Here is an 11628-nt window from a genome sequence, read left to right on the forward strand (position 1 = left end):
GTGTTGTGTTTCATCATGATAACGCAATGCCACACAATTCCCAGATTGGGATGATTGGGATGCTTTAATGCATTCACCATATGAAGGGTGTGTCACATCAAATTGCATCACGGAAAAAACGCTGTAGAAATTTAATTTTTAGGAATTATATCTTCAGCTTTCGCTTATAATCAGATAAGAGTGTATAGATCACGTTGGTCATGCTTCACTGTCAATTTTTCGTAAATTTGGAAAAATGTCGTCGAACGAAAAAGAGCGTCATGAATTAATCCTGTGCACTCATTTTGAGAATCCGGAGTTGTCATATCGGGACATCGGTAAGATGCTGGGAATCGTCCAATCCACGGTCAGCAGAGTACTAAAACGATACTTCGAGAACCTAACCATCGACCGGAAGGTGAAGAACGGCAAAAATGGATGCTCCGTCAGTGAGAAAGATCACAAGCGCGTAGTTAAGCAGTTTAGACGTGATCCGAGAAGTTTGGTCCGGGATGTCGCCAATAAGCTGAATTTGTCAAGTTCATTCGTCCAGCGGACCAAGCAGCGGGAGGGCCTGCGTACATACGAGGTTCAGAAGGCTCCTAACCGCGACGAAAGGCAAAACATGGTGGGGAAGACGCGAGCCCGGAAGCTGTACACCGAAATGCTGACGAAGCCGCATTGCCTAGTAATGGACGACGAAACCTACGTCAAAGCGGACCTTCGTCAGCTGCCGGGCCTGTTGTTCTTCTCCGCAGAGGACAAATTCAGCGTTCCGGAGGAGATTCGCAAGCAGAAACTATCCAAGTTTGCCAAAAAGTACATGGTGTGGCAAGCGATCTGCTCTTGCGGAAAGCAGAGCGCCCCCTTCGTAATGACCGGCACGGTAAACGGGCAGGTTTACCTTAAGGAGTGCCTACAGAAGCGCTTACTACCACTATTGAAGCAGCACGAGGGCCCGACCATCTTCTGGCCGGATCTCGCTTCGTGCCACTATTCAAAGGACGTGTTGGAGTGGTACGAAGCCAACGGGGTCACCTTCGTGCCAAAGGAAATGAACCCACCCAACGCGCCGGAGCTTCGCCCAATAGAGAAATATTGGGCGATTATGAAGCAGGCCCTCAGGAAGAACCCAAAAGTTGTCAAATCGGAGGCGGACTTCAAGAGAAAATGGATTTCTGTTAAAAAAAAACTACAACCTGACGTTGTACAGAACCTTATGGACGGGGTAAAGAGGAAGGTGCGAGCATACGGGCTTGGGCTCGAAGTATGAATAAAAAGAAAATGCCAAAAGTTGTTTAATAGTTTTTATTTTACTGTCTAAAATTTTCAAAAGGATCGGTCTACTGGGCGAATTTCTACAGCGTTTTTTCCGTGATGCAATTTGATGTGACACACCCTTTAGTCCGGACCTGGCACCAAGCGATTACTACTTTTTTCTCGCATTGCAAAATTTCCAGAGTGATAAGAAATTGGGATCAAGAGAAGACTGTAAAAATCTATTGCTTAAGTTTTCTGCCAATAAGGACCAAGACCTCTATGATAGCGACATTATGAAGCTACGTTTAGAATGGTAACAAATTACAACAAAACAGTGCATATTTGACCCAAATCGGATAATCCGAAGCATTTTAAAAATAGTTTTGAAATTCACCCAAAACTCATGGATTACTTTTTCCCCAACCTAATATATGAATATGTGTTTTGATTGATTTTTTTTTAATTATTATTTTTGAAGTAGGATTACGTTTTTCGGGGACATATTGAAATCGTGAGAAATGTCTAATTTCAAACGCTTATTGCTCAGTCATTTCATGGTGGATTGATGAGATTCCTGCGTCGATCGATTTTGGCACTTCATAACATTCAATAAAATGATACATGTCATGAAACTGACTATCGAGCAATTAAAGAATCTCAACCGTTATCCAAACGGAAATGCCTCGTTCTGATCGGTCTAAATCGAAGGTACAAGCTTCCTCTTGTACTCACAATTATTGCTCAGTCTATAGATTTACGAGAGTTTTGCATCAATCATTTTTTCAATTGATGGGCGGGACACGTTTCAAGATTGTCGGACAGATGGTGTTCGCATCGAGTCAGTTGGGAACAAGAGGAAATGGACCCCGCGAGCGAGATGGTTGAATCAGGTGCAGCTGGCCTTTGCAAGAATCGGAGCGACCCGGAGTTGGACAACTGCAGTTGTGGACCATGTTTTTTGGCTGAACAATGGTGTGAATAAGATCCAATCTCTTCATGGGTTGCGGCATCATTGTAAGCAAAAAAAAACTCTATCTGCAACTCGTTTTACAAATGCAACACAAGAATTTTGGGTGTAATTAACCACCACTAAATATTTCCAAAACCGGTCCTCATCAGGAGAATGTCATGTTGTGTGCCTGTCCACTCTTAAGGTGAAGGTGGAAGCTAGCCACAAATGGCTGCCACAATGGCGCTCATTTCTTTCATCTCCCTCTCTTACCCCCGCCCGAAAATCAATAATTTTGCGAAACAGTGTGAAGAAAACGATCGTTTGCACACACTTCCCACCAAGTAATGTTAACCAAAATCTAATCGATTACTCACCAGATATTAAATTTTCATGTGCCGTCGCAATGTATAGTGGAAAACGTCGTAAAACTCGAGCTAGTGCTCTGAAAGTAAACTTTTCATTTTTCAATTTTCCGCAATGGTTTTGTTTGTATTGATAAAAACATCTTTATTTTTCGACACTGATGCCAGACAACATCATTGACACAGATATAAAAACCACTCAATAAAATGTTATTCCTCAGTCATAGCGTTTCATGTCATGAAAATCAATAAAATAAAATTGTGCTGATATCAATACAACTATTATTTTTACGTTTAATAGAATGTAAGTTTTAGCTACTTGAGCTGTCAACCAAAGCGTCATATCGTTAGTTGAATGTCTGCCATTTTACAATATGGATCGTTTTAGCATCGCACAACGTGTTAATTTTGTTAAATTATACTATAAAAATGATGAAAAACCGGCAAATGTTTTTCGAACATTACGGACGGATTTTGGTCGTCATGGACGGCCTACAGAGCACACAATCGCTAATGTAGTGCGTAAATTCGAACAAACTGGATCCGTTGCGGATATTGTGAAACCTGTGCATCATCGTAATGTGCGTTCGGCCGAAAATATTGCTGCAGTTGCTGTCAGTGTGGAGGATGACCCGAATGTTTAGATTCCACGGCGTGCTCAGCAATTGGGCTTGTCAAACACATCATTGTGGCGAATTTTGCATTTGGACTTGCACCTACATCCATATAAAGTCCAACTGGTACAAAAATTAGAGCGTCGTGACCATGGAATGCGTCGGGCATACGTCGACTGGGTGAACGAACAACAGCAGCAAAATGCTGAATTTTCGCATCAAATTTTCTTCAGCGATGAGGCACATTTCGAGCTCGGTGGCTATGTGAACACCCAAAATTTCCGTATATGGGGCTCAGAAAATCCACACGTGATTGTTGAGAGGCCATTGCATCCGCACAAAGGCCCCTGTTTGGTGCGCATTATGGTCTGGTGGAGTCATCTTTGAAAATGAGGACGGCGAGACGGTAACTGTGAATGGTGAGCGCTATGGCCGCATGTTAACCGATTTTTTTTTGCCACAAATTGAAGACGGATGACATGTGGTTTCAGCAGAACGGTGCCACGTGCCACACAACACGACCGAACATGGCCATATTGCGAACGAAATTTGAGGGACGCATAATTTCGCGTTTTGGTGATGCCAATTGGCCGTCTAGATCATGCGATTTGAAACCGCTAGACTTTTTTTTTGTGGGGTTATGCGAAAGACCGTGTCTATGCCAACTCTCCGCAAACTCTTGAACATTTGAAAGACAACATTCGTGAAGTTATGACCGAGATACCGCCCCATATGTGCCGAAAAGTCATCGAAAATTATCTGTTCCGGATCAAGGTGTGCGAGGAAGCCCTAGGTGGACATTTGAATGATGTTGTATTTCACACATAATGGCATAAACCAAACTTTAATTTGAAATAAAAGTTTCATCGAAATTAGAATTCTAAGTGTGTTTTATTTCAATTTACTTTCGGAATTTAAAGTTGGAAAACCCTGTATATATATGGGTCAGTGAAGCACCACGCAGTCTGATAAGCTAATTGAACTATTTACGTACAAAGATCAAAACAAATGAAACAAATTGCTCCATTTATACACGTGGTTTTACCTATACTACTACAAAGGCTTGCTTCCACCTTCACCTTAAGCCAAGAATTTCAATTCTTTGGACAGGTTCATGTTCTGGAAGGACGGAATTTCCAAGTTACGTGAAAGATGGCGAAAGATTGTGGAATAAGTGGTTTGATTTTATCTTGATAATTGTCACCAACTTCCACGAAGCTACGAATGTTTATTTTTGATATACCGCAAGGATCTATCGACTACCCTAAACTACTAGTTCAGGTTCCTCTGAATATAAATCTATTAACATTTCCATTCCATAGCACAAACTACGTCTACAAAAACCCGCTAGATATATGTATCCGCCTTTTTAATGTTGTAAGTGAAGTGAAGTACAATCTGCTCAAAAATGCATCAAAAAATCGAATTAAAAATCACATCTAGTTGTTAAAGAAATAGTTCAGTCCATGCTAATTGAAGACAGTGCTATAAATAAACAAAAAAAATAAATAAATACTTTCTAAAAGTGAGAATAATATCACAGAAAACATAGTGCAAAAGCACAATTGTTTTTGCATAGAATATTGTGTTAAACTCTATTTTTAAAACCTTCTCTGGTCTACATAATCGAAGAAATCACTCAATAAAGAGCGTCATTTAAACTTGAAAATAGCTTGTTCCTTCAATTTAATGTATGGCTCTGAGCTCAATTAAATAAACCGTTTTGGCCCATTGCTAGTTTGAACAAACTCAAATGGGTTTGGGAAACAATTCGGAATCGGAATCAAGCTGTACTGATTGATTCATTCATTTGTGACATTTTACCACTAAAGTACGTGGCATTCGTGTCGGAAGCTATACTGTTTCGAAGCATATTTGTTCACTTTTCTAAAAATGACTTATAATAACCTTCTGATGAATAATTTCACGATTGTACAAATGTTTGGTTCAACACTGTATATCAGCAGCTTCACATGGTTAGCATTTAGACAGCATAGTCATCCTTTCCACAGCTCTGAGAATAATGTGTGAGCAAACGGTAGAACAATCTTACAGGTGTTGTTATCGATTTCAGTGCAATTCAACGAGCGATAACAATAATAATCAGTCTTTAGAACGAAATGCTGATACAGGGTGGGCCATTTAAAGTGGAAGCATCTGGCAACCCCATAACTTTTGACAGAGATGTCAGATTAACAAATGTCATACCGCGTTGGAAGCGTCATTTCAGTACAATTTTAACCATGGAACAATACACACCTAAACAACGCGCTGAAATTGTTCAGCTGTACATTCAAAATAACTTCTCAATTGTGTTAACTAAACGTGCGTGGAAAAATAAAAATAAAGTTAAAACATCGCCTGGAGACAACACTATACGTCGATTATATGCCAAATTTATATCGTCTGGTAGTGTTGGTAATGCCAGTCATCTGTCCAGACAACGACCAAGACATCAGGTCGCCATCGTTCGCAAGAGTTAGGCATCGCTCGAACCACTCTCCGACGCATAATTCGTGTTGATTTGAAAATGTTTCCGTATAAAATTCAAATGGCTCAACAACTTAACCCATCTGACTTACCACGTCGACTTGATTTTGCGAAATGGACCATCGAAATGGCCAAAAATGAACGTGGCTTTTGGCAAAAAATCATAATGTCTGATGAGGCGCATTTCAACTTGAATGGAGGAGTGAATAAACAAAATTGTCGGTTTTATGCTACTGAAAACCCTCAATTCATCGAAACGCAACCTCTTTACGACCAAAAAGTTACTGTGTGGTGTGGCATTTATGCCGATAAAGTCATCGGCCCGTACTTCTTTGAAAACGAAAATGGAGCAACGGTAACCGTGAATGGGGAGCGTTATCGGACAATGATAACCGATTTTTTATTGCCATTTGTTCGTGAAAATGAATTGGACAATTACTGGTTCCAACAGGACGGCGCTACATGCGGCTGCCACGACCAAATTATTGCGCGAAATGTTCCCCGGAAGATTAATATCGAAAAACGGCGATTATGACTGGCCACCGAGATCACCTGATTTGACGCCTCCTGACTTTTTTTATGGGGATATTTAAAATCCAAGGTATACACTGGTAAACCAAGGACCCTGGCTGCGCTGAAAGACAATATCCGACAAGAAATTGCTGCCATATCGGCCGAAACATTGGGCAAAGTGATGGAAAATGCCGAAAAAAAGGCACATTTTGCGGTCAAGGCCAGAGGTGGTCATTTACGAGATATCATAATCAAAAAGTAGTTAGAACAAATCTCCTTGGACCAAAATAAATGAATTTCAAAAAAAAAAATTTAAAATTCCACTTCTTTACTTTGCTATTGCAAAAACAAATCCTTCCACTTTAAATGGCCCACCCTGTATTTGGATTGTTGTTTATTAGTTAGTTCCAAATTCCTATAGTGCAACGTAATATGTCCAATGTGCAATCGCGGGCAGTCAAAACGTCCAATGTAACATTTTTCGCTCCGAGGCTTCAACCTTAATTTCAAATCACGGATCGATAGTTACGATTGGTTTTACGGAGTTATTCTTGACAGCTAGTGGTGAAAACAGTGATAAAGATCGATAGCTTTTAAGACAATTCGCAAAATAATGTTCGGGTCTTCAACTTCGTTTTTCTCGAGTTGGCGAAAATGTTACATTGGACCTTTTCAAAAGTTACGCGAGAATTGTGTCTTCACTGTTGTATAATAATTCACAACAAATTCAGAAATTATTCAAATTATTCAAATACACATTTCACTCAAAATGTAACATCCGGTTGAAAACTCCAGAATTTCACAATTATTGAAACACCATTCTTTTAACCTTTTAAGCCACCCCAACCCGTTGATTTCACCTGTGAATTACCCTTCCAACCTCGAGCCAAAGCTAACATGCGAAGTGTAAGTAAACCTCTTGTGCAACGAACAACAGAACCGAGTATTGAGTGGATTATACGTTAAAAAAAAAGCCGGAAGATGAGTGCAGCTTCTGTGGCAAATCAAAGAAAAGCGCAACCAAGGATTATCACAAAACCAAAAGAGAAAGGCTTGGTGATGAAGCCCTCTAACCCTGCGACTGCGGCTGCTGGAGGGAGGATTTTACTTGTCTTGAATTTCTTATGGCCATTTCTCTGCCGCCAAAGTGGAGAATTCAACCCGAGAGCGGGGGTGGCAAATACAAAGAGTTGAAATAAAGAATATGTGCTTCCGTTCTAGCACCATCCAAGCATGTTTTTTGTTCGCCGTATTTTTTTCTCTCCTGTGTTCTATGCGCACTAGTTGGTATTTTCCCGACCACTTTCCATCGAGTTTTATACCTTTATTATTTCGAAACTTGAGTGTCTTGTTCAATTCAGTTTTTGTTCGCCGAACAAGTTTTGCATATTGTTTTGTCTTTTTCGAGTTGACCCTTTAGCGGAACACTTTAGAGTTTCAGCAACAAAGGCTGTGAATGTCACTGCACTTGAGTATTATAGCATAAAACTTTTATGCAAAAGAATTTGCGACGAGTGCGATGCGGAAGCGGTAGTCATTGTTGCTTCTACATTTATGTGCGCGAAAATTTTTGTATTATAGTTGGTTTTGATTTGGATTATTAAACATATATATTAATATTATTAATTTAATCTTCACTTCCATGTTCAATTTCGAATTACTTATTACAGCAATTATTGCAGTATATCAGTTCAACTGTGTTAATTCGTAGATCTTGGAGACTAATTAATGAATCCATTACTCGTTCTCCAAACGTTTCTTTCAATAAATCTATTGTGACATGCGTGATGTGACACCATAGTTCCATTACACTGTATGAAGAAGTCAATGATATTGGTACAACGTCTCTGGCGGTGAGTAAATAAGAAACGATGATGGACGACGATCGACTTTGAAATGCAACATTTACCTGAATGTAACGTTTACCCAAAAGAAGAAGGCAAAATTCCGACCAATGAGACTATGAGTTTTGTCGAATCTGCTGTTAATAAATAAGAGTGAATCAAAGCAAAACGAGAGCAATGAAAACATGGAGTAAAATGGAACATTTTAATGAGCAAATTTGAAAATGACAGGTGCTAGAGACTTCGTTGTATCATTTTTAAAAGTAAGTGGAGACACAATTAAAATGTTTTCGTCTTCTTGCCGTGTTCGTATTGCTCTTTGAAGTTGAGCGTTCATTTTGAAATGAACACAGGCTATGGGCTATTTCTAAAATTAAACAGGCAATTTTAACATCAGAATTATAAAGCATAAATGCCTTGAAAATGTAAAAAAAAATTTATAGGAAAAAAGGTACGTACGTATTATCCCCATCGCCGCACTTTATCATTATGCATTTATTTATTCGTAATCAAATTTAATATTTATTATATTTATTCAAATTTATTCAATGTAATGAGGGCGAGGTCCCCATCTAACGAGGATAAGGAACCGAGGCGGCCTCAAATCGCCAAGGTAACGTAATCCGAATCGGCCGTCGACCCGCCGTCTGATTTTTTTTAAAAATTTTTTTTTTATATCTGTATTATAGTGATTTTCAACTCATTTGGCTGGTTCGTCACTTTTACTTCCATTTTTGGAAGAATGTCGGGAGTGAGAATTGATCTCGTGACCTTCAGCGTGAGAGGCATGGATGTTACCACTACGCCAGATCGCCTCCTCCCGCCGTCTGATGCGGCGGCCTCTCGCAAGCAAACCTGTGTTCCACCCATTGCCTGATTAGTTATTAGAATAGAATATAGCAGACGATCCTTTAGTTAGGTCAACTTAGTTAGAAACCGCGGGTAATACGAACGGTGGGGGTAATATGGACAGGTGCTTGATTTGTATAGTTACATTTTGAATTTCAGATTTCTGTCAATGAGAACACCTTCTACATGTTATTCTATAATATTTAAATTGCCTTATGGCAATGAATACTGATCAAAAGTGGAAAAGAGAAACATAAACCGAAAATCAAGCATGATTCCGCGTGTGGATGTAATTTTAGCTGCTTCTATGTTAAGCATTTTGAGTGGTTTAATATCAAAATTCAATTCGCTGACGAATATATTTCGGTTTGTGAGTTAACAGAGGAGCAATATTAGGTATGTACGGAAAATTAAATTCATTTTTGAGTGAACAATTTAAATTATCAAAATAATTGTACTGGTGGGGTAAAACGGATTCCAGTGTTGCCAGTGGAAGCGAGATGGACTGTGAAAAATCTGTTCAATCTATTCCTAAGGAATGCCCTGCGTCTATAAATGGAAATCCAATCGCCAAATGTGGACTGTTTAGAAGCTGACTGGAACCACAAGCAAAATAGTTGAGGGTCTGTCCGTTTATACTGCTGAGAAGCACGATATCACGTCTAGGTGGGTTAATTCAATTTTTTCATCATTTAACGGACATTCGTGATGAGTTCAAACCTTGGTTGAACAAAATTATTCCTGTCGCGATCGATAAACCTCTACGCTTCATATATTATAAATCTGTCCATATTCCCCTTCACTATATGTCTATATTACCCGCATCGAAAAAAATGTTGTACTTTTCGGTCTGTTTTAATTACAGTTAAAACATTGAAAAACACTTTTTTGTAAAATATTTAGCCAATCAAGTAGAAAAACAGTATATTGAATTGCAAGAAAGTTTTGGGAAACATGAGATTCCAAAGATGTAATTGAAGTTCTTCTTAACATGTACGTTTTACCTCCACCTCCCCTACGGAAACGGCAACTTTTTGCCTTGAAATATATAAATAATTCCCCGGGCAAATGAATGCCGCTCTAATCTAACTGAAGAATCATCTCCTATGTATCAAATTAACCGGGCGATCGGTGGAACACAGATTTGTTTGGGAGAGGCCGCCGATTCCGACGGCGGGTCGGCGACCGACTCGGATTGCGTTATTTGGCGGCTTGGGGACGCTTGGTTTCTTTAGACTTCGCCACATTTCATTGACTTCATAATACACTTTTGTTTGTTCACTCCACCAGTGTTTAATATGATGTAATATGAGATAATTACAATGTAATATGAACAAAATTATTAATTTTTCTCATCAGTAAAAACATGTTACTTTAATATAGAGAAAACATATTTGAAATGGACAAGATAATTTTCTCTTATAATTGTTTAGTTTCCAAGTGTTTATTCAACCCAATGCGAATTTTATATGGACTAACAACAACTAATACTATTTGTAGAGCATATGGGAAACCATTTTTTCTAATATTTCTTCACTTTTCCAATTTTTCTCGCCGTATAAATTTTTGAAAATGAAACACAACAAAACAGCTTAAACCAAACGACCCGTTCTCGAGCGGGAACACACCTTGGTTTTTATTTATGAAAATTGAAATAAATCGTTTCATATATCAGGTTATTTTTAATACAACTGCTACCATGTACAATTTTACACTTTCACTTGTGCTAAATTTTTCACAATACACGATCGGTCATTGATATGAAATTTTACGAAGCAACCAACATTAAAGTTCCCAATTTAAATTTTATTTGCTAGAATTTATCGTATCACTCACCTTACTTGCAATACAAAAATGCCCCCGACTTGCATATATTTGCAATGCCGATTTCCCCCAGGCAGCTTGGTTTTGATGTCTCTGTTAGGGACCCACCGCATGTGTCGTCAATTTCGACCAATCAGAAGTGGGTATTTCCGTTAGGATTGGGGTTGAGATTTTGCAATTGTTCGACAGTTAGTTTCATGACATATATTATTTTCTTCGATATAAAAAATTGTTATCGAGTGCCGAAATCGATTGACGTTAAAATTTCATCAATTCATCATGAAATGACTGAGCAATAAGCGTTTGAAATTGGACAATTTTCACAATGTACTCGATTTTCGATTTTCAATTTGTACCCCAATATGTTCCCGAAAGACGTAATCCTACGTCAAAATAGATTCATAATGAAAAGCATTTGAAATATTATTTCAATGTTTTACTTAACCAAAAACTTCTAAAAGTATCTGGCAATACTCCTTTTATTTGGGATCCTAGAAATGTACAATACTTATTTGGGAGTCATTTTTATGTAACAAAACCACGATTTTAGAGCGCCGGCAGTAAATTTTGTTTAAATTAGTTGAAAATGCATCAAGTTGATAAGTAAACTGTGAACGTACTATTCAGGATCTACTGTGTAAGATCATGCAGTTTTTTCAATAAAATAAATGGTGTATTTGATGAAAAATTCAAATTTCTGTGTAACTCTATATAAAAAGAAACCATTTTAGGCTGCACTAGAAATATTGTTGCATAACCAAAGGCGCAATAAAGTGAATTTACAAGGCAGCGGCAAACAGTGTTTTTGGGGTTAACGGGCAGTGGCAACAATATTGTCATCAATTTATCAACTGTTTTAATAGTTATTTGTTTATCAATGGTAAATATGTGTTATTCATATTGTAAGGATTATATTCTCTGAAGTCGATTTGTTGTCTAGT

Source organism: Toxorhynchites rutilus, chromosome 3, assembly GCF_029784135.1.
Source record: "Toxorhynchites rutilus septentrionalis strain SRP chromosome 3, ASM2978413v1, whole genome shotgun sequence".
NCBI classification, from domain to species: domain Eukaryota; kingdom Metazoa; phylum Arthropoda; class Insecta; order Diptera; family Culicidae; genus Toxorhynchites; species Toxorhynchites rutilus.